The 22887-nt window shown below is 44.2% G+C and overlaps 1 protein-coding gene across 1 annotated transcript in view; it reads right to left on the minus strand.

Moving 5' to 3' along the window:
* The window catches only part of Me2 (malic enzyme 2), a 45301-nt gene extending 36126 nt beyond the window's left edge, over nt 1-9175 (minus strand). Inside the window, exon 1 of the mRNA XM_028864724.2 lies at nt 8660-9175. The gene's annotated coding sequence lies outside the window, so the exon portion shown is untranslated. The remainder of the gene's footprint in view (nt 1-8659) is intronic.
* Nucleotides 9176-22887: the final 13712 nt, after the last annotated feature.

A 22887-nucleotide genomic window follows, 5' to 3' on the forward strand; every position in this document is an offset into this window, starting at 1 on the left:
TGGCCACGGAGCTACACTTCACCGTCGACCTGACTGGAATTAGAATTACCCGGGAGACATGCCTCCGATGTCTGTGGTGCACTTCCAGAAAGGTTTAGTGGGAACCCCCACCCTGACTGTGAGTGACACCATGCACGAGCTGGGGTCCTGGACTGAAGGAAGAGGGGGAAAGAGTGAGTCAGCAGTTATCTCCCTCCACCCCTTTGGGCCCAGCCTCCAGCTCTTCCCCAGACAAGATGGCCTCCACCCAAAACAAACCCCTCTCCTTATAAGCTTTTTGTCAGGTTTTGATCACGGCAACCAAAAAAATGAATATACAGTAGCCACAGAGAAGGTATTCCACTTTGAATAAGTTTCAGAGGAAAGGGATATGATAGGTGTGGGAAATGCATCTTTTGAAATTATTTTTAAAAAACCTATGCAGCGGTGGGTGTCAAGTGTGCCAACAAATGCTGGAATAACCATTTAATTTAGTATAAGACCCCAAGGTAGACTGAAATGGCATTACACATACTATATATAACACAGCTACCTACATATAGCTATGTAGAACGAATATGGAGCTACCTAGAAATGTGCAGCTCTTGGTTGTCTATCTGCTGTTATGGAAAGTCTTTTGGCTTCTCCCCTGCTCTTCTCAAAGTCCCGTGTAAACGGGAAGAACCTCCGCTAAGCAGACTGTCAAAGCCAAGTGACTGCTTGCTAAGCAATAAAACAAACACAGCTCAACCAACTGAAGACCTTTCCTAAAGGACAACCATAAAATAGGACTTTCACAGAAGTTACAGGGACGGTACGGAGTTCTCAGGTTTACATCCCTCCCCGTTTTTTAGTTTCTCCTCTCCTTCCCCCAGGAGACACCACCAAAACAATGGGAAATCCCTAGGGGAGAAAAATGGGCACCACACTTTAAATTTTATCATGGAACAAGACACTCGCTTCAAAGTGTCTCAAGACTATACTGTTTTATGGGCAAGCAATACTGTTTTATGATAGTGTAGGCTGGCAATCAAAAATGGGTGTGCTCTTCTAAAAGCAGCAGGCTCTGGCCTGTTTGTATGTGGTCCTTGACCTAAGAAGGGTTTTCACATTTTTCACAGGGTTGCAGAAACACATAGGCAAAATAGAAGCAGAGAACACAAAGAAAACACACGTGACTCAGAATACCTAAACTGTTTACTCACTAATTCTTTACTTAAAAACAAACACTGCTGGCCCCTGCTGCAGAGGCTACCAATCCCTGTCATCTGAAGGACGTAAAATCTCCTTCCTGTGTTGTACTTGTACACACCCCCCTAGGGGCGGGAAGTGAGCAGCCTTTCTGGATTGTTTCCTACAGGTATTTCAATCCAGAGATCAGCAAATTCAAACCAGGCTAGTTTACAAGCACTGCGGATCGTTCAGTTATGGACACTGCCATACTGCAGTTTTCAAGTGGCTCTGCTGAAGCTCTTTTCTGCCAGGCACCAGAACTCAGAAGATACAGTTTGGGATACACTGTTTCAAATACATCCGCATACGGCCCGGAGCCCCACCAACACACCCACATCTCAAGGGTGACGCTGAGAGTAGACTAATGCAAAGCTGAAGACTTCAACATTGTCACAGATGTTCCCACTCAGCTTAGGTAGCCATGGATACAAGCAACTTTCAAGTAAAGTATGAAAGGGACTGTAGTGAAAAGAATGTGTGAATGAAGGGTTTTCTGCTCTTGAAGAAAGTGAAAAATCACTGTACATAAAAGGCCAACACAGAGACGAATTTAAGCAAACATTTTAGGGAAGGAATTTAAGCACTGAGTGTGAGCCTTAAGAAAAGGTGACACAGCAGGAGGTGGGAGAACAGAAAAAAAGACGATTAGAGGAAAAGCTAACCATCAAAATCTTCATAAACCACCTGTTCAAATCCCTCAATGACCCATCTACCGTCCAATTCTAGCCAGCAATTAAAATACAGCTGAGGCGTCTTTTCAGAGAAAGGATGGCAAGAATCGTGAGACAGAAGCAGAGTCTGTTACAAACCCACACTTGGAGATCTGGAGAGGCAGGAGAGCGGAAAGGACAGAAGTGAATTTGACTTTCAATTTTTACTGCATGTAATTTTTTTGTCATTCCTAGAATTTTAACTTATACATGACCTGAATATCCATAAAGATACCCAAATTGACTGTTTGAAGATCACAATGCCAGGAGATCTAAAAATCAAATAGCCTAGTCTCTTCAGATTTAAGGTCACTTTTTTCATTTACATGTTGAAAATTGAAGACACAATGTTAAGAGAATAGTGAAGTTTCTGTTTTCCCTGTCTTGCAGCTCCCCATTCCTCTGGAAACAAGTACTAGAACTTATTTCCGGACCTAGTTAGTGGATCTACTACCTACAGAACAATTAAGGGACAAAACTATTTATGTGTAAAGGGAAGACTTTTTCCTCTCCTTCCACATTTCAGTCACCAGTTCTGTGGAGATGCAGCATCTCCTACGAATTACAGAAAACGCCTGACTAGCTGTATACAAGGCTTACTGCACACAATTCTACAGCAGATACCAAGGATGCTCTATAATTGCATTCAACTGTGATACTACCTGCACATAGCGTCAGACCAATAGGTGGTTAAGGACCCACACTCACAAGACTGGCCTCACTCCAGCCGCTGACTCAAGCAGAAGACTGCCACCTATGCGCCTCACCAAGCAGCTTCCCTTCTGGCCTTGACAGTTTGCTACAATGGTTCACAGTACTCAGAGAAAGACTTACTTTAATTACTGTTTAACTCTAAAAAGATACAGAAAGGATAGAGATGAACAGCGAGATAGATGTGTGGGCAAAGTGCGAAGGAGTGGGGTACACTGCCACCTCCCCTGGTCTTGCACGTGTCTGGCCACCCAGAAGCACATGAACTCTTCTAATTCAGGAGGTTTTACAGGGCTTAATGTCCAGCCCCACCCTTCCCAGAGGTCCTGGGTGAGGCTGAACGGTTCAGTCCTCTAGACCCCGCAGTGCCCAGCCCCATCCTGGAGCTTCCCAGGAGCTTTACCCAGTTACCTCATTAGCATAAAATGATGGAATCAAAAAGTCTTACCAACAACAACAAATGACATTCCTATCCCTCAAGAAACTCCAAAACTTGTAGCTCTCAGCAAAGAACAGGACAAATACCAAAAACATTTTATATGACCCTGATGGTTTTTTTTTCTTACTTTTGATCTTAAAAAAAAAAAAAAAAGACTCTTTGTCATTCTATACATGTATATAATACATTCCCATAACACATGCACACATCCTTCCTCCTCCCATCCCTCTGGCCGTCTCCCAACAGATCCCCTTCCCACTCTCATGTCTTTTGGAGAGGGGTTTGTTTTATAATCCTTTCCCCCCCTCTTTTTATTGGGGGAGAGGGGTAGGATTGCATTCTATAGCCCCGAATCAAGTAAATCTTCCTGCCTCAGCATCTAAATTGTGGGATTACAGGATGACACCTAGTTCCTTGAGATTCCTGCCTGAAGCAAAAGATTACAGCTATTTAAACCAAGTCTATAGCCTTAAAGTTAACTATGCACTCATCAGTGGATTCACATACTTAAACAGATTTTCTTTGAATCACACCTATAATTCCACCCTCCTTAAACGTCTTAATTTATTGAAAACCATGAAAGCCCAATCATAGGAATTGGCATGCGCTATTTCACCCAGCATAAGAGGTACTATCTGAGCTCCTGGTCTGGTTTTCCTTTCATGTTCCAAATTACAGCCCTTGAAACTTTGGTTAGATTTGTTTCTTAACTTTTATGTAGTTATTTCTTTTCCCTCTAAATCCCATTCTTCCAAATAAAATTATTAAACAACTCTACCCTAAATTCTCATAGGGCTTCAGTGACGCCTTTCTTTTTTTGAGACAAATCTATCTGAGGCCTCAAGCTTCCGATCTTCCTGCACCCCGGCCTGGGGAGTTGTCCTGCAGTGCCAGGCAGCAAAGCAGGGCATCCTGCACACAGGCAAGCAAGCACTCGACCAACTCAACTACATCCCGGCCCTAACTACCTATTCCTGATGGGCATTTTTCCCACTTTATTTGTCCGTATTTCTATCTGAACCTATTCATATTTTATAATTTAAAATTCTGGTTTCACTACATATTTCAAAGACCTTTTCAAGACCCTTCCAAATCACTCTAATGTCTCTAGTACTCAGATATAAATTTTAATTTCTTTCCATCTGAGGTAATCTTCTTTTGGCAGTTACAGCAGAGATCTTTGATAGTGAGCCCCTACATGTTATATGCTCTCTAAAAGCCAACTTCTGGAGGCCACTGAGAGTTTGCGTCAGCGAGATCAGGGTTTATGGCCTAAAGGCAATTCTTAAATTAGTCCATATCTAAATGGATGCAGATTGTCAAACCCAGATTCACGTGAGCTGAAGGTTTAGGACATACTCATGATGTAGGGTGACTGGTTTAGCCTATCCCCATCCTGGGCAGGACAGACTTCCTAGTCCTGCCGACTGCTCTCATACTTCTCACTCGGGACATAAAATTTTGGTTCCTATGGGTAAACAGGGCCTAGGAAATCCGTTTCCATCTCCATCTCCTGTAGAGCAATAAACACTTCAGACTCAACCTGTCCTTACAGTTCCATGTCTACCCAGGAGGAGTCTGTCTTCAACTCTTGGCCACTGCTGTATATGAAGAGTTCCCTCTCAAGCTTGCCTCTGAGGTTTTGGTTTTTTTTGTTTTGTTTTTTTTTTTTTTTTTTTTTTTTTTTCTATTTCATTAACTTCACTGTTCAGGAAGGGGAGGGTCTCTCAGGTAGGTGTTTTTATCTGTATTCGTGTCTGTGTACCATGTGAGTGCGGTGCCCAAGGAAGTCAAACCGGGGTGTCAGATCCTGTGGAACCAGAGTTACAGACGGCTGTGAGCCACCATTCGGGGGTGCTGGCAACTGAACCCCGGTCTGCTGCAGGAACACGTGCTATTAACTGCTGTACCGTCTCCCCACCCCGACAATGCAATGTTCTTTATGTTCTACCATCACCAAAGTCTGCCGCTTTCCTTTGTGGTCCCCTACTCCAGAGGGTCGTGGAACCTGGGGCACGGTCCAGGAAACTCCAGTTTCATGGATCCTGGTTCTCCGCTGGCGTTGGCCACTGCCCTTCCCCCTGCCCCATTTCACTGAACTCTGAGGCAGTGGACCTCTCTTTCTGGGTGCTGTTTACAAACAGCTTCAACTGTAAAGCCACTGCATGCCCTGGAGACAGAAATGAGATGGCTACCACCTGGAAAGGCTAATCACTAGAGACCAGTCTTCGACACTCTTCACAAGACAGAGGTCATGACTTGGTGTAATGAGTGAGTTTGGCAGTTAGAGACCTGAACTTGAGTCTGGACTCAGATAATGACCGGTTTGAAATGAGCTGTCACCGTGGAGATCCCAAATGGTCTCTGAACTGGCATTGGGATTAGTCAGGTTTTCGATGGCCTGTGACCACCTAATGACATTTTTAGGACATTCATAATAATAAATGTATCCTTTGTTTTTATGTTATTAATTATCACCTTTACTTTATGGCAGTTAAATCCTATCTTTTAGGACAGGATGGGGATAGTGGACTTTGGAGGGGAGTTCTGATGCTGTCCTTAAAGACACTGTTTTGCTATGTTCCAAAAGCTGGTCTTGAAGTCACTAATTAGAACAGGCTGGCCTCGAAATCACAGCAGTCCTCCTGCCTTCCAAATAGCAAGATTTACAGTAGTTTTAAAGAAGGTTCTTAACTTAGAAGCTGGCAGTTTCCTCTCTAGTCCCAAACACCCTCTACATATATACTTAAAAAACAACATCAACAAAAACCCAAAAAAACGTTCATGAAGTTTAATCTGGGAACCAACCACTCCACCGGAACACGCATTGTTCTCAATAAAATGAGGGCTGGGGACATGAGTTCTTGCTTCACAACCTCGAGGACCTGAGTTTAAACCCCTAACACCCACACATAAAAAGCCAGTTACATGGGTGTAACTCCAGTGCTGAGGGTGGGGGGATTGCGATGGGCGGATCTTGCCAGTCAGTCTAGACAAAGGTTACTGCTTAGGGAGAGATCCTGTCTCCAAAGAAGATGGGAAGTAACTGAGGACACTGGTGGTCTCTGCACTAAGTGCACACGGGCACAACACACACAAAAGGAAAGGCGAATCCAACGACAGACTTACAGAGTGATGGATATACACACACACAGTATCGTCATCCTGTCGGAAGCCTCACGGCCGACTCGAAGGTTTTCCTATAAAAAGGGCAAGCTCTACAGTCCAACTGCCCGGACTGAAACCCTGGTTTGCCACTTGCTGAATCAACTAATTTGTAGTTAAGTCACACCCTCCCTGAGTTTCAGTTCTCATAGCTCACGACAAGAGCTACTCCAAGGGTTTTCTTCACTCCCTCAAGCTCTAAATCAAGACAGTTTCAATTTAAATAAGACTCAAGAAGCTACAGGCGAACACAGTCAGAAGCTGCATTCTAAACACCTGGGAGTTTCTGCATCAACATTGTTTTAATGATTAAATTTAGAGGCTATGAGTATAACCAAAATTAACATTTAAAATACTTCATTCTCTTGGTCAAAACGGAGACAGAGGGGGTTGGGGATTTAGCTCAGTGGTCGAGCGCTTGCCTAGCAAGCGCAAGGCCCTAGGTTCAGTCCTCAGCTCCAAAAAAAAAAAAAAAGAAAGAAAAAAAGAAAAAGAAAAAAGGAGACAGAGATCTAGACAACAGAAAATACTAAACAATATCTACATAAATATGTTCTTCACTTTGAAATTTGCAAACATTGATCAATTTCAGCAGTATAAGAAAAATGATCACCTTCAAATAAACTAGTTCACTTTCCATAATTACATTTTTATTAAACCAAATGTAACTTGGAACCCAGATTAACAGATTTCAGTGAGTTTCTTTTTTTTCTTCCTTTTCTTTTTCTTTCTTTTTTTTTTTTTTTTTTTGGTGTGTGTGCCTAGTTTATTTCAACTTCAATGAGCTTTAATTTTTAACATAATATAAAATTTAGTATAGATGAGAATTTTAAAAATGGAATTAAATACAAATTAGGCATAAACAGCACTATAGAAGCTTTTAACTTAAACAACACCTCTAAAATGAGCAGGATATGGAGGCTCATGGGTGCAATCACAGCACTTGGGAATCAAGGCAGAAGAATTCAGAATCCAAGGCTGGCTGGGGCTATGTTAGCCCCTTTTCTAAACACTAACCAACCAACCAACCAAATAAAAACACAGCAACCCTGAAACAGTGAGTCCTTCAGGACTCTGAAATATATTTTATAAGTACACTAAACTCCTTATAGGGATGTGACTCAGCTGCTTCTTCATTCATTTTAAGAATAAACGAGGACCTTCTAATAAAAGCAAGGTCCAACATGCCTAGTGATGATAAAGCATTATATCAGCATTTCTGGCCTCTGTATCTAACTTTCAAGCTTTCATAACTACACAACTGCAGCTTACAATCAATGCTCAAGGCTGGTTTCTTAAAAATCCAGTATTAAAAAAGTTAAACTGTTGTCTTGTGTTTCTGAAAACCATGTAGCAGATGTATAACTACCTATTTACAGCGGTTATATACAAGGTGCATTTACTTTTCAAATTATTTGGGGCATGCAACCAACAGTTTCTTCTCTATCTTCCAGGATATTTGGAAAATAAAAAGTTTGCATTACTTTGCAATCACTTACCAACATAAACAACACTTAAGGAGTATGCACAGTTAAAAAGCTATGAAGTTAGCTTGAGTTTAAATCCAGTCCCTCGCTTATTTAAAGACTCGGGTCTTGAAATAGTTACTTAACCTTCCAAAGTATTTACTGGGAGATAACAGTATTAACCTGAAAGGGTTATTCTGGGGTAACCTGTTCAGAGAACAGCGCCCAGACCATTTCTAACAACAGTGCTGCTACAATTCCTACACCAACAGAAGTAACGTTACTGCTTTGCTTAGAAGTGACTGCCACAAGCATTTTAAGAGGATAATTCCAGGGATCCAACGTTACTAAGGGTGCACTTCTGTTGAGGTCAGTTATTTTGATCATGCTTATCACCACAAGCAATACACATTTTCTAGAATGATCATTAGTAGTACCCCCCCCAAATAAAGTCGAACCTAAAGCCACAAACGCAACACCATACTCTGGGTTGGTCATGAAGAGAGTCAGAGTCACCTGCTAATCCCGGTGTACAGGTGCCATTACAGATGAATGGACAGAACCACTCCAATCTTAGAACTTTCTAGCCCGCAACAACTCGTTCTTTTAAAATGAGGAACACACAGCCCAACTCCTGTGCCTCCCTGGGCTCTGTTGAGAAAGAAATTTTGCCAAAGGGGTTTCGAACTACAAAAGTATGTCTTTCCCCAGCGCAAGAGGAAAAGATACTGGGATGCTGGAGATCTGGAAGGCACCGGGCTGGACTCCTGGGAGGAAAGCGGGGTGTCCTGGCACCGGCGAGCTGGCGCTCCACAGAGTGCCGAGTCCCTCCTTCCGCCCCGCTGCCCACCCGCCAGGCGGGCCGCACATGCGAAGCACAAACGGCGCGCGCGGCTGCCGGGGCGGAAAGGCCCGCGCCCACCCTCCAGGACCAGGCCGCCCGCTCCGTGCCTTACCGAACCCTGGCCCGCGCCAGGTGGTGCTGCAGGCAGAGAGGCCGCGGCGTTACAGCCCGTGATGCTCGGTCCTGGCACCGCCCCGCCCGGCCTCCCGCGAGCTCCTGGCAGCGGCGCCAGCTCCGGCTTGCTCTGCCGCGGGGAGCCCGCCCCACACGCGCAGAGGTAGCGGAGAAAGAGGCGCGGGCCGGTGCCGGGCGGACGGACAGGCACGCAGGCCAATGGGAGGCCGGGAGCGGGCGCGGGACGTGGCTCCAGCCTGGTTCCGCCCCCCGGGCTCGGTTCCTCTCGGCTGCACCTTCCTGCGCCGGGTTCCTGGGTGTTAACTGTTCTGAGGCGGCGCGCAAAGGTTCACCCGCGACCCCGACGGCGGGAGGAGGGGTGTGCTTCGGGGGAGCAGGGTGGTACCCGGTTCCATGAGGACGCGGAGGGGGTGGCTTAGGCCAGCCACCAGCCAGGCACTCCGGGTCGGCAGGGACTCGGCAGCCACCGCAGGGCGTTCACGCGAGAAGACGGCTGTGCGCAGGCGCGGCGCGTGGTCTGCGGGTACCAATCTCCTAGTCCAGCAGACACGAGGAAATTATGATGTGGGTTCTCCTGGACCGCCTGTGGAGGAGGGAAGAGATGAGCAACGCAGGAGAAGGGAGAGTAGGGAGCACAAGAAGCGCAAGTGTGGGCACTTTGATGGGGCTGCATTTTTCTGAGCAGTATTTATTGGCGAATGTAGGTCTTCTCCAAAATTCTATGCCATCCTCCATGGCTGCTGGCCCAGTTACTGACCTACCGGGAATTTACTAGTCATTAATGCTGCCATTGTCACCACGAATAGATATTCAGTGTTCTCGGGAAAGCGCTGGAACAGTTCATCTTCTCATCCTTGAAGGCAGCAAGGGACACACACACACCCTGTCCCACATCTGTTCCCACCCACAACTAGGATTTTGGAAGATACTTATTTTTGTTTCAGAAACTGTAACCGCTAGAAATTACCCACTATAATGAAATCGATATGCTCTTAAGGGATATAAATAATTTTAAAAGATAAAAGGGTAAATAAGAGGCAACAAAGAGAAAATGAGAAATTTAAAGATGATGGAAACGTACAGGAAAAGTTTAAGAGAAGCCAGAGAGAGAAAAGTGAATCATTCCCCTCAAAGCCAGGCGGTTACACTGCCCTAAACACTGAAGGGTGGGGCACTTGAGGAAAAACTACAGTTAGATGACAAATAATAGGTACGGCTGCTATAGTCACCACCGCAGGAAAGAGAAACTATAAATAAGTGTGGCCTGACATAACCCCGCCTGCCAGAAACTCAAGGTGTGGCAAGCTGAATGATAGAAGCTGCGAAATTGCAAGAGTCATGAATTCTTCATCAGCGGAGTTCTCTTGCCCCTGATTGCCGTCTTTGGATTACTCCAGGTTGAAGGGTTGCACAGAGCTATCAGGGTGGGATTTAATTTGCTTGAGGTCACTGGAGTCCTCATTAAACGCAGCATCTGCTAATGTCAGGTGCCCGATGTACTCTGACTTGCAGATTGCTCAAACGCCTTCCAGTGAAAAGTAAATACTTTGTTACTAGAAAAACAAGCTAGTCTTTCTGTGGTTCCTCCTCTTCCTACAGTTGTTCTCTCCCTCCCTCTCCCTCCCCGCAACATTCAAACACATAGGAATCAAATGACTCGTTCCTAGGACACGTGCAATGGGATCTCCATCCACACTCTGCTTCTTTCTGGTCCAGGATCAACAGCTTCTAGCTCCTTTACAAGGGACTCTCCTCCTTTGGAAGAAATTCTTTCATCCTCTTAGAGACCATTCAGAAAGTGATTGAGCCATGTTCAGCCTTAAGCCCTACTTCTATGGTTCTTATTTTTAAAAATACTCTATTTTAGCCGAGCGGTGGTGGCGCACGCCTTTAATCCCAGCACTCGGGAGGCAGAGGCAGGCGGATCTTTGTGAGTTCGAGGCCAGCCTGGGCTACCAAGTGTGTTCCAGGAAAGGCGCAAAGCAAAACTACACAGAGAAACCCTGTCTCGAAGAAACCAAAAAAAAAAAAAACAAAACAACAACAACAAAAAACTCTATTTGTATAAATCAATTATAATAAGGTTTTCTGGTTTTATACCTAAAAAAAATCATTTCTAACAGTCACTGATCAAATGTACAAAACAAATCTTGTTCCTATCACAATAATTATCATCCTTTCCATAGAATAGATCCTAACACTTACTAGATAAAATTGAGGATATTCGAGTTATTAGTAGCAGGAATAGAATAATAATGATAATCATACTTTGCTCTGTGTGCCTCTGACCCGCTGTAATAGGCAGTAGACCTTTTAATTAATTATTATTGTTTAGAATTCTGTACTGGCTCCAGCGCAGCTGTTGTGTGACACTGTTCCTGGGGAGATGGGGTCAAATGTCTACTTACTCCAGATAGAGAACTCAAGACTGACCTAGGTAAGGTATAGCACAAAATCCAAACTTCTGCTTTAGTTACTTTTCTGTTACTGCGAAGAGACACCATAGCCAAGGCAACTTATGAAAGAAGGCAGCATGTAATTGGAGCGTGCTTACAGTTTCAGAGGTTTAGTCCATTTTCATCATGGCAGGGACCATGGCAGCATGCAGGCAGACATGGTGCTGGAGAAATAGCTGAGAACTCTACGTACGAATCCACAGGCAGCAGAAGAGAGAGAGAGAGACTCAGGGCTTGCAGTGGGATTTTGAAACCTCAAAGCCCACGCCCAGTGTCACCCTTCCTCCAATGAGGCCACATCTCCTAGTCCTTTCAAATAGCGCCACTCCCTGGTAGCCAAGTGTTCAAATCTATGAGCCTATGAGGGCCATTCTCATTCACACCACCACAGTAAGGATACTACCAGAGCCAACCTGATGAACCTATGAGTTTTACTAGGGTTACTTATGAAAGTGTAAGTGAAGGGTTACTATAGGCACAGAATGACTCAGGCAGCTGAGCCACCAAAAGCCCAAACAGCATGGATGACAGCTCATGAAAGCTGGAGACCTGAGGTACACCATGTTTGGAAGGAGTCCGGTGGAAGATCCACCTCAGCTCCCATCCCCTATCTCTTTCCCTAAACCTGCCCCTTCAAAGCCCACCAAACACAGCTCCTCCCTGGAGAGGATCAAGATCACTCCCACAGCGTATATAAGCTTCTGGTCTCGCATCCCCACGTTGGGGGAATCGCCTGAGGACGCTTTACCCTTTGAACCTGGGCTTTCCAATTTGGTCTGATTCGGTTTGTTGCAACAGTGGAGAGGCCTTCAGGAGGCCTAAAACTTATCACACCACAAAGGAGTGGTTTTTTTTGTTGTTGGTTTTTTTTTGTTTGTTTGTTTGTTTGTTTGTTTTCTTCAGGCAGTCAGTTGGTTGGAGCCTCTTCTAAGCAGTTCAGTTTACCAGAGAGTTTTCTAGGAAGATGGACTTATCTAAGAGTTTCTCTCAGTAGTCTTTACTGCTTATATATACTTGGGGAGGGAGGTACCTAGTGTACCTATTCTCCTTTAGGGATTTCCTGAGCCTTTTGAGTTGTTCACTTCCTGAGTTTAAGGAGCTTCCCCACAGGACAGTGGTTAGAACAGTGGTTCTCATCCTTCCTAATGCTAAGACTCTTTAATACATGTTGTTGTGATCCCCAACCCTAAAATTATTTTCGTTGTTACTTCAATGGAGATAGACAAAATAACATGGTCAAAGTTGGTTGACGTTTTTTATGAGGGATTATTATACTTGAATTTCTACTTTTGTGTTTAATTGAGTATTTTATTTTAAACAGGTATTTTTATAAGATGTGAAAAATAAGCTCCAAGTGCTGTAGTTATTCGAAAAGAGGATTTACCTGAGAAAGCTCTGTGGGGAACCCGACATGAGAGTAAGCCTTGATTATTAGGAAAGTTCCTTAAATGACAACCTGTCTCCTACAGCTCCACAGAGTGTTATAGACAATCCTCAAATCCAAATGTTTCAGGAAATTGTGGTCGTTTAAGACTTTGTGACAATCAGAATTTGTCACAAGGCTCTCTACAGTCCTTGTTTTCCGAATGTAATATAAATAGTCATCCGTTTCTCCTCAGAAATGTGGGTGTTCTGTTGGCAAGATGGCTCAGTAGGCCAAACACTCGCTGCCCCAGCTGATGATCTGTGTTCACCCGCCGGGACCCACATGACAATCACATGAGCACTGTGGCATGCACCCGTGCACACACACACATGCACGCATGCACAATAAATACATGCAACAAAATTTTTAAAGAAATATGAATGCATTTCTGAGTCACAGACCCAGATCCCACTGTGAATATTGAATAACATGCACAATACACACATTGTAATATTTTTCTGAATCCATGGCCTTATCCATTTGTATGATTAAAAAAACAAAAAAGATGCTACCTTTCTCCCAGTGCTAGTGAGGAAAGGCTATGGGCAGTTCTTTCTACTTACTAATATTAAGCAGATAATTAATTATATTAAAACTGCTTATTTTAATTGCTGATTTGCTTAGTGTTTATGTGCACCGGTAGAAGTCAGAGGAAAACTTGAGTCAGTTTCTCTCCGGGGTGGGTTTCCAGGATTGCACTATCTTGCCAACCCCGGACGGCTTGTTATAAGGCTCAAAAAGCTAGATTACTGTGAATGAGAAACAACCATTTTGACATCTTACATGTTTGTCTGAGGGCAGAAATATCTGACTCATTGAAGTTAGAAGATTTTGCCGTAATACTATGATGATAGAGGTCAGTAGTGAGGTGTTCATCTTAATGTGGATTTGTTGCTGGAGGGCTTCTCTCCAGGTTCCCCAAGCCCCGCAGTCCCACAATCCACTTATAAAATAATCACTCAGATGTTTATATCACTTATAAACTGTATGGCCGTGGCAGGCTTCTTGCTAACTGTTCTTTTATCTTAAATTAACCCATTTTTATAAATCTATACCTTGCCACGTGGCTGGTGGCTTACCAGAGTCTTTACATGCTGCTTGTCCTGGCGGTGGCTGCAGTGTCTCCCTCCTCAGCCTTCCGCTTCCCAGAATTCTCCTCTCTCCTTGTCCCACCTACTTCCTGCCTGGCAACCTACTTCCTGCCTGGTCACTGGCCATCAGTGTTTTATTTATATAGAACAATATCCACAGCATGGATTCGCTGAAAGGAGATGTAAAAGAAACCTGTGGAGGCTAAAAACATTCCATAGCTCAGTCTGGGCAGTGGCTACACAGGTGTGGACTTCCTGAAATGTGTCTCCTATGCACACCTCTCTGTGTGACTTTTATATCTATATCCTGGTATTTACATAAGAGAACTCACATTAAAGAACTTTTTCTTGCAGAGGAAACTCTCTTGGGTACTCTGGTGTGGATGTACTGCCCTCCTTACCTGCTTCCTCTTTGCTGTCCTCTGTTGAACTCTCTGACAAAATGGAGAGACCATTCTTGGCAAGTTCATAGCTAACTGGAATGCAATTCACCTGGCCTTGTCAGAGTTCTCAAATGGCCTTGCAGGCAAACACAACACCGGGTCCAGAAAGAAGACACAGGTTCCTCTTGTGAGAATCACAGATTACAAGACGGGAGGGTAAGGAAAAAGGTGGCGAGACCCAAATCAACAGGAAGCCTGAAGGGGAAACAGGTGTCAGGAGGGCCACTGAACACACAGAAAAAGGCTGTAGGTTGTGTTCAGTTTGTGTGAGTTCTGAACTATTGGGATTTAGCTGGCCACCTCAGGCTTTGTGTTCCTTTTGCTCTCTTTGCATGTGGAATGGAAGGAGTCTTAAAAGGACAGGCAGCTGATTACATATCTGGTCATGTGATTCTCTGTAAAACTCTTCAATTGGCAGAGTTTAAAGTGAAAGACTGGTATGACAAGAACTTCAAATCTTTGAAGAAAGAAATTGAAGAAGATATCAGAAGATGGAAAGATCTCCTATGCTCACAAATCAGTAGGATCAACATAGTAAAAATCAATGCAATCCTTATTAAAATCCCAACATAGTTCTTTACAACCTTGAAAGAACAATAGTCAAATTCATATGGAACCCCCCCCAAAAAAAACCAGGATAGCTAAAACAATCCTGAATAATAAAAGAAGTTCCAGAGGTATCACCACCCCTGATTTTGAGCCTTACTTCAGAGTTATAGTAATGAAAACCTCGTGGTATTGGTATAAAAATAGCCAGGTGGATCAATGGGATCGAATCAAAGACCCAGACATAAATCCACACCTATGGACAGCTGATTTTCAACAAAGAAGCCAAAATTATACAATGGAAAAAAGAAAATATTTTCAACAAATAGTGCTGATCCAACAGGATGTCAGCATGTAGAAGGATGCATATAGATCCATCCATATCTGTCACCTGCACAAAACTCAGCTCCAAGTGGATCAAAGGCCTTAACATAAATCCAGTTATGCTAAGCCTGATAGAAGAGAAAATGGGAAATAATCTCGAACATATTGGCACAGGAGAAACTTCCTGAACAGAACACCAATAGTACAGGCACTAAGACTGACAATTAATAAATGGAGCCTCATGAAATTGAAATGTTTCTGTAAAGCAAAGGGACACCATTAACAGGACACAATGGCAGCCTACAGAATGGGAAAAGAACTTCACCAACCCCACATTCAACAGAGGGCTGATTTCTAAAATATATAAGAACTCAAGAAACTATTAACAAACCAAATAATCCAATTAAGAAATGGGGAACAGATCTAAACAGAGAATTCTCAACAGAAGAATCTCAAGTGGCTGAGAAACATTTAAGGAGATGTTTGGCATCCTTAGCCATCAGGGAAATGCAAATCAAAACAACTCTGAGATTCCATCTAACACCTGTCAGAATGGCTAAGATAAAAAACACAAGTGACAGCTCATGCTGGAGAGGATGCAGAGCAAGGGGAACACTCCTCCATTGCTGGTGGAAGTGCAAACTTCTACAGTCACTTTGGAAGACAGTGTGGCAGTTTCTCAGAAAACTGGAAATCAATCTGCCACAAGACCCAGCAATACCACTCTTGGGTATATATCCAAAGGATGTTCAATCATACCACAAGGACAGTTGCTCAACTATGTTCATAGCAGCTTTATTTGTAATAGAACCTGGAAACAACCTAGATGTCCCTCAACCAAGGAATGAATAAAGAAAATACTATATATTTACACAATGAAATATTATTCAGCTGATTAAAACAAGGACATCAAGAAATTTGCAGGCAAATTGATGGAACTAGAAAAAAATCATCCTGAGTGAGGTAACCCAGACTCAGAAAGACAAACATGGTATGTACTCACGCATAAGTGGATATTAGTTTTAAGATAGAGGATAACTATGCTACAATCCACAGACCCAGAAAGACTTATGGGGGAGGATACCCAGATCTTCCTGGGGAAGTGAAATAGAAGAGAGATTTTGTGAGTGGACTGAGGGTGGGTGGAGATGGGAACATGAGTGATCAGATTGTGAGGGGTGTGTGTGTGGAGGGGGAGAGTACTGAAAGAGACGACTGGAAAAGGGGGGCATCTCTGGGCCAGGTGAAAACCTGGTGCAAGGGAAACTCCCAGGAATCTACAAGGATGACCCCAGCTGAGACTCCTAGCAACAGCGGATACACAGCCTGAACTGGCCATCTCCTGTGACCAGATGAGCGCCTACCCCAACTGTCATCAGAGAAACTTCTTCCAGCAACTGATGGAAACGGACGCAGACCCACAGCCAAACATTAGGTGGAGTTAGGGGAATCCTGCAGAAGAACAGGAGAAAAGATTGTAGGAGCCAGAGGGGTCAAGGACACCACAAGAAAACTCAACAGAATCAACTAACCCAACTGAACCAACAACCAGAAAGCCTGCATGGGAGTGACCCAGGCACTGTGCATGTATGTTACAGTTGTGCAGCTTGGTCCTCTTGTGGAACTCCTAACACTGGAAACAGGGGCTGTCTCCGACTTGTTTACTGGCTTTTGAGACCCTACTCCTCATACTGGGTTGTCTTGCCCAGCTTTTTTTTTTTTTTTTTTCAAATAATTTTTTAACTTTATTTTATGTGTGTTGGTGTGAGGGTGTCAGATCCCCTGGAACTGGAGTTACAGGCAGTTGTGAGCTGCCATGTGGGTGCTGGGAATTGAACCCAGGTCCTCTGGAAGAGCAGGTAGTGCTCTTAACCACTGAGCCATCTCTCCAGCCCCTTGCTCAGCCTTAATACGTGGGGAGGTGCTAACTCTTACTGCAACTTGACATGCCATGTTTTGTTGACACTCACGGGAGACCTACCCTTTCCTAAACAGAAAAGGAGGAGGAGTAGATTAGGGGATGAAAATGGGGGAGGGGGGGAGTCCGAGGCTGGGATGTAAAATTAATTAATTAATTAAAAAAATAAGATTCTGTGTTAGTAGGACATGGAGTAGCATACCTGTGATCTCAGCACTCAGGAGGCAGAGGAAGGAGAATGGTGAGTTCAAAGCCAGCCTGGACTAAAAAAAAAAAACTGCTTTAAAGAGAAGCAGCAGGAGTGTGTGTGTTCCCTTTATTGCAAGACGGCACTCCCCCTCACCCCCAGCCTTTCTCAAAAATCAAGTAGAATGCTGGAGAAGGCCTTTGTATCAGTCACCATGGAAACTGAGCAGCTTCACTCCGGCCAAACACCCAGGATTGTGTTTCTATAAGGAAGATTCATATTGAGTTTTCTGAGAATTCTGGGAGGTCATTTTCTTTGCAGTGGAGTTTGCATGCACCAGCAGTTGGTTTTAGGTTCCCACGCTCGGTAGCCCCAGCAGACACAGTGTGCTGACCACATCTTGAGATTTGTCCCCAAACAGGAGGTCTTTGTAACAAATGTTGCCTGCACCACCAGGAATTAACCTGCAATAGATTAGGAACAATATATATATTACATATATATATTGTTAATAACAATATATAATATTGTTATAATATATATATAAACTCTTTAAGGACAGAAAAGAAAGTGAACGGCCTCTAAGGACTTTTGTTGTTGTTTTTTGAGACAGGGTTTCTCTGTGCAGCCCCGACTGTCCTGGAACACCCTCTGTAGACCACGCTGGCCTCGAACTCAGAGATCTGCCTGCCTCTGCCTCCTGAGTACTGGGACTTAAGGCATGTGTCACCACTACCCAGCTGGTAAGGACTATCATTAAGAGACATGTTTTGTGAAAATACAACAAAGTGTAAATAGTGTTAATTGCCTCAAAAAATTCTACAATTCTTTTGTAAAATTAAAATCAACATGACATTCTGGCTAAGAATATATAATACTATACAATGAACAGTGTCTTGGTTTCCAAAATCATTTGAAGGAAAGATCTCAAAATCTCTGTGAAGAACGCCACAGCCTTTAAATTTGTTATTACTATATTTTACTGTGATTTCTCTATGTTTTATTTTACTGTGTTTATTTCCTAGAACTTTTTAAGGTAAACTGGAGGGAGCAAAACCGAAATTGACTAGCATCATGGCATTGTGGGAATCCCCTCTTTAATGAAATGCTTCAATTTTGTTTAGAGCTGCCTTTAAAATGTCCCTTAGCTACAATTGCTTGGTGTCACTTACTGTAAACCCAGCCTTGACCCCAACATTACCCACATATTCTTGTTTTAAAGGGCCCCATTATCATCATGCCACGCTGAGAGACCATGGTTGAAAAACACATCCTAGCCTATAGTCTCCTGCCTTGGTGGTTCTGTGCACGTTAGCATTTGAGAAGCATGGAGGACCTCCGATGTTCTAGATATACTGGGAATGCATATTGTTATGAACAGATTCTTGTTTCTGAATATTAGATAATGTAAAATGCATCAATATATTACCACACATACAGATATATAATACCTTCAAGGGATGTTGACAGAGTGCTTGTTTAGCATGCAAAAGGCCCCAGGTTTCATCATTGGCAGTCTGTAAACTGGGTATTGTGGTGCACAGAGGCAGGAGGACCAGAAGATCAAGGCCATCTTCACATGGATAGTGAGTTCAAAGCCATCCTGGGCAATGTTGTAAAATTTCCTTGTGCAAGACAAACACACTTGTTCTTTTTCTTTGACACACTAAGAATATGTTATGCCTAAAGCACGAAGTCCTTTTTCTTGTTCATTCACTATGTGCACAGTGAATCATATTTCCTGGGAGAAAGTTTGCAACACATACAATGGATGCAAAATCTCTGGCTGATAGCTGAAGGGGGAAACATTCAAAGAATGTTTGCCTTGATTATCCAAATAATGTTCTTGGCAGTTTGAACACCACTCTGTGTGACCCTGTAGCAGCCCCGGCAGGTGTTGGAGTTCTAAGATAACACTGCTGTAAACTTTGAAATTCTATCTTTGGGGGGCAGCACAGAGCCATTTTTTTTTTTTTTTATAAAGTATTCAAGACGGTGGACCAAGAAATCTGCTACAACAGTTATAGTAACTTAAAGCCACCAAAATGAAGAAATTGGGTTTGATTATCTAATTCCTCTTCCTTCTAAGCAGCAAATGGTGGATCCTGTGCTGTGTGGGATGTCAGAACCCAACAAAACGGTTTTGACATCGTTATATCAACAAGATGTGTTCAGATCACAGAAGAAACCTCCTGGAGGTAATTTTCCTCCCAATACTTTTGCCTGGGTTTTCAGATAGGGTTGCACTATGGCTCCCAGGCTGCCCTTAAGCACAAGATTCTCCTGCTTTGGCCTCTTGAGTATGAGGACTACAGGTGGGTGCCACCACGCTCAGCCCCCAGTACTTTTTGATTTGAGATTTGCTGGAAGTCACAAGTACTTTCTGAAGCAAACAACCCTTCATGTCCCAGTGCTCTCCCGGGCTGGGGATTTCTTGCAGAGTTTCTCTCTGTAGACAGCTTTCTTGGGAATATTTAGAAACTTCAGAGCTTTCCCTAAGATCTGGCCGATTTCAGTGGTTCATTTTAGAACTTAGTCACTTGGGGGCCTGACTGGGTCCAGGGAATATCAGGAAGGATTCTGAGTATCCAAAAGAAAGCAGAATAGCCTCTTCTTCCTGCACGTGAACTGAAATTATACTCACATTGCACAGAATATGATGAAGTGATTATTCCTGAGAACACTACTTTGCCGAAAGGGTGGTTAGCTCGTGATGCTGCCGAATGCATGGTTGAGCAAAGTGAGCTCATGTCATGTCAGGCTGTGATGCTGAGAAAGGGGAATGTTCCTGCTGTCAGTTCTCTGCTTTCTCCCCTTCTCCTCCATGTGGGTCGCTCGCCCATGAGATGGTATCCCTCACATTCAGGGTGGGCCATCCTCCCTCAACCCTCTCTGGAAACACCTTCATAGACATACCTAGAATTGTACCTCACTATCTTCTAGTTGTTTCTAAATCTAATCAAGCCGGCCCTTAAAATGAACCATCATAGCTGGGAGTCTATCTCTATGGTCGAGCATTTGCCTAATATTCGTGAGGCCCTGGGTCCAATACTTAGTACCATAAGGGGGAAAAAAGTGATGTTGGAGATGAGCAGTGTGTGTTAGGATGTTGTATGGGTGAGGGGAGCAATATATGGCCTGGCAATGGATTGGGCCATTATTATTATTGTTGTTTGGTTTTGTTTGTTTGAGACAGACCTTACCATGTAGCCAGGCTGGTCTTGAACTCACAATCTTCCTGCCTCTGCCTCCCCAGTGCTGGAATTACAGATATGTGCCATGAAACCCACATACAACTGGGTCATTATACGGTCCAGTGGTAGGAGAGAAGCCTGGAGGCCAGGGTCTGCAGGGTTTGTTGACGCTGTTCTGTAACCTTGGAACGCTCATCACACTTTGTGACTTGAGTACTCTTTTTCTGAGTCCTGGGAATGACTTTGTGGGCACATCTGACCTGAGTAAAGGATGCATGGGACAGCACCAAAGAGGCTTAGAAGAGGAATTTTTTTTTTTTACTCTGATGAAACAGTGTAAAAAACAGTTTAACCCAAGCCATTCAGAACTGCTGGAACAGGGAAGAGGGTAGAGGCAAGAATGATGCTGGAGAGGAGAGCAGGATGGGACAGTAAGAAACACTGGAGGGTCTCAAGCAGATGAGTGATGAGGCCACGCCTGGATTTCAGAGTGATCACTTGGGTGGCAGGATGAGTTTGAGAGGAGTCTGCATTGGCCAGAGAGGTTTGGACAGCACTGGCACCTGAGTGGTTTCTAGAGCTCGCTAACAGAGAACCCACCCTAGTGTGTTTACAGAGAATAGTGGGGCCAGAATGAGTCTTGGGTTAGTTATCTGTGTAATCTTTCAGTTCCACATCTACCCATCTAGACCTAACTCCTTGAGGGGAGGCACCCCAAATTTAGTATCTGTCCACAAGGGGATCTGGAATGCATTCCCTATCAGGGCATGGATGTGGGGAGCCCTTTTAATCATCCCCATCAAGATGTTACTGTTGGGAGCCTGAAATATTTCATGCCCCAGTAGGTCAAACCTATTTGTTGTCCTTGTACTTCTCGTGGTTCTTGGCAAATACAGTGGGGCGGGGGCGCGGGCTGGGATGAGAGAGGAACACTTTGTCTCTCCTGCCCACCACTCCCTTCCCAGGCTGCTGGACTCCCTGTCCGCCTCCCCTCTCCTGTGTTAAGGTCAGATCTCACAGCCTGACTGACTCCCCAAGGAGGATTTGATGAAGGCCCAGCTCTTTTCACCCACCAGGCTGACAGGACAATTCTCTATCTACAGAGACCTATCTTAAGTGTCCTACGTGGGCCATTGGTCAGATCTCGATGCTTGTCAGCACGCCTGTGTGGATGACTCACTCGGAGAGCCCAGCACAAACACTCTCCCAGCCTTGCCATGCTGTAATCTAATCTTCGCCTTTATTTGCTGAGACCTTGAATGTGTTGCCTAGCCTTCTGAATTCCTTTCCTCCCCTAACTCCCAGGGAAGACAAAAGGATTGGTTCTTATAGGACACACCAAGAAACCCCTGCACTGTTATCTAGAATACAATTCACTTGAACTGATCATTAAAGCCCATCTACACACAGATTAACCTCTGGACGGAAAGATGATAACATGAGAAATCATTAACACCGTTTCTTAACAAAACACACCTAAATTTTAAAAATCCGAAGCAGTTTAACTACATTTTTAAATGATGAATAAGTTCACCACCAGTGGATAAATGGATTAACAGATAATGTAAGAGAGTATGGGAGGCACTAAAAAGGAGATCCAAGTCATTTCCTCGATTTTGTGGAGTTTGCAGTTTGGAAGAGCTGGGGTGTGTACATGAGTTACTGATATACAAAAAGAGGCATTGAGTACTCTGGGGGTGGTTCACAGAGGTGCAAGAGAAACACCCAGAGTCCTTCAGGTAGAGGAAATAAAAGAAGCTGTGTCAGTTAGTCACCGTGGTCAAACAATCTACAGGCATTCATTTTGGCCCACGGTTTCAACTCGGCAGGGGAGGCAGCTGTTGAGTGTGTCACGTTGGAAGAGAGCGGCAGCCGCTCACACTGGGCAGGAAGCAAGAGTGAGGAGCTGCTCTGCCCGTCAGTGGTCCAGCCCCAGGGACTTCCATCAGCCAGGTCATACCACCCAAAGGTCCACAGCCCTCCCTGAGCGGTGCTAACGTGGGAAACAGGCACTCGGAACGCGAGCCCGAAGGGGCCATTTCACATTCGCGTTGCAGCAGAAGCCTCGCACAGAACTGTCCTTTTGATCTCAGCCTTGAAAGATGGAGTTTTTATTTATTTTTATTTTTTTTTTGAGGCTTATCTTAATTTTTTAAAATTATCTGTATGTGTGCACATGGGTATGGGTGCTTGCGAAGGCCTCCCTGGCGCTGCAGTCACAGGCAGTTGTGAGTCACTCGACATGGATGCTGGGAACCAACATTGGGTCCTCTGCAAGAGCAGTATGTGCTTTTAGCTGCCAAGCCATGTCTCCAGCCCCACTCCGAAGGTTGTGAAAGGCGGAAATAATTTGTGGATAAAAAGTTAAACGTGGGCTGGGCGGTCGTGGCGCACACCTTTAATCCCAGCACTCGGGAGGCAGAGCCAGGCGGATCTCTGTGAGTTGGAGGCCAGCCTGGTCTACAGAGCAAGATCCAGGACAGGCACCAAAGCTACACAGAGAAACCCTGTTTCGAAAAACAAAAACAAACAAACAAAAAGTTAAACGTGGAATCTTAGGACTTATTCCATTAGAAAGAACATACAGTTGGAGATTGTAAAACTAAACCAGCAGGCTGAC

Source organism: Peromyscus leucopus, chromosome 19 (genome assembly GCF_004664715.2).
Source record: "Peromyscus leucopus breed LL Stock chromosome 19, UCI_PerLeu_2.1, whole genome shotgun sequence".
NCBI classification, from domain to species: Eukaryota; Metazoa; Chordata; class Mammalia; order Rodentia; family Cricetidae; genus Peromyscus; species Peromyscus leucopus.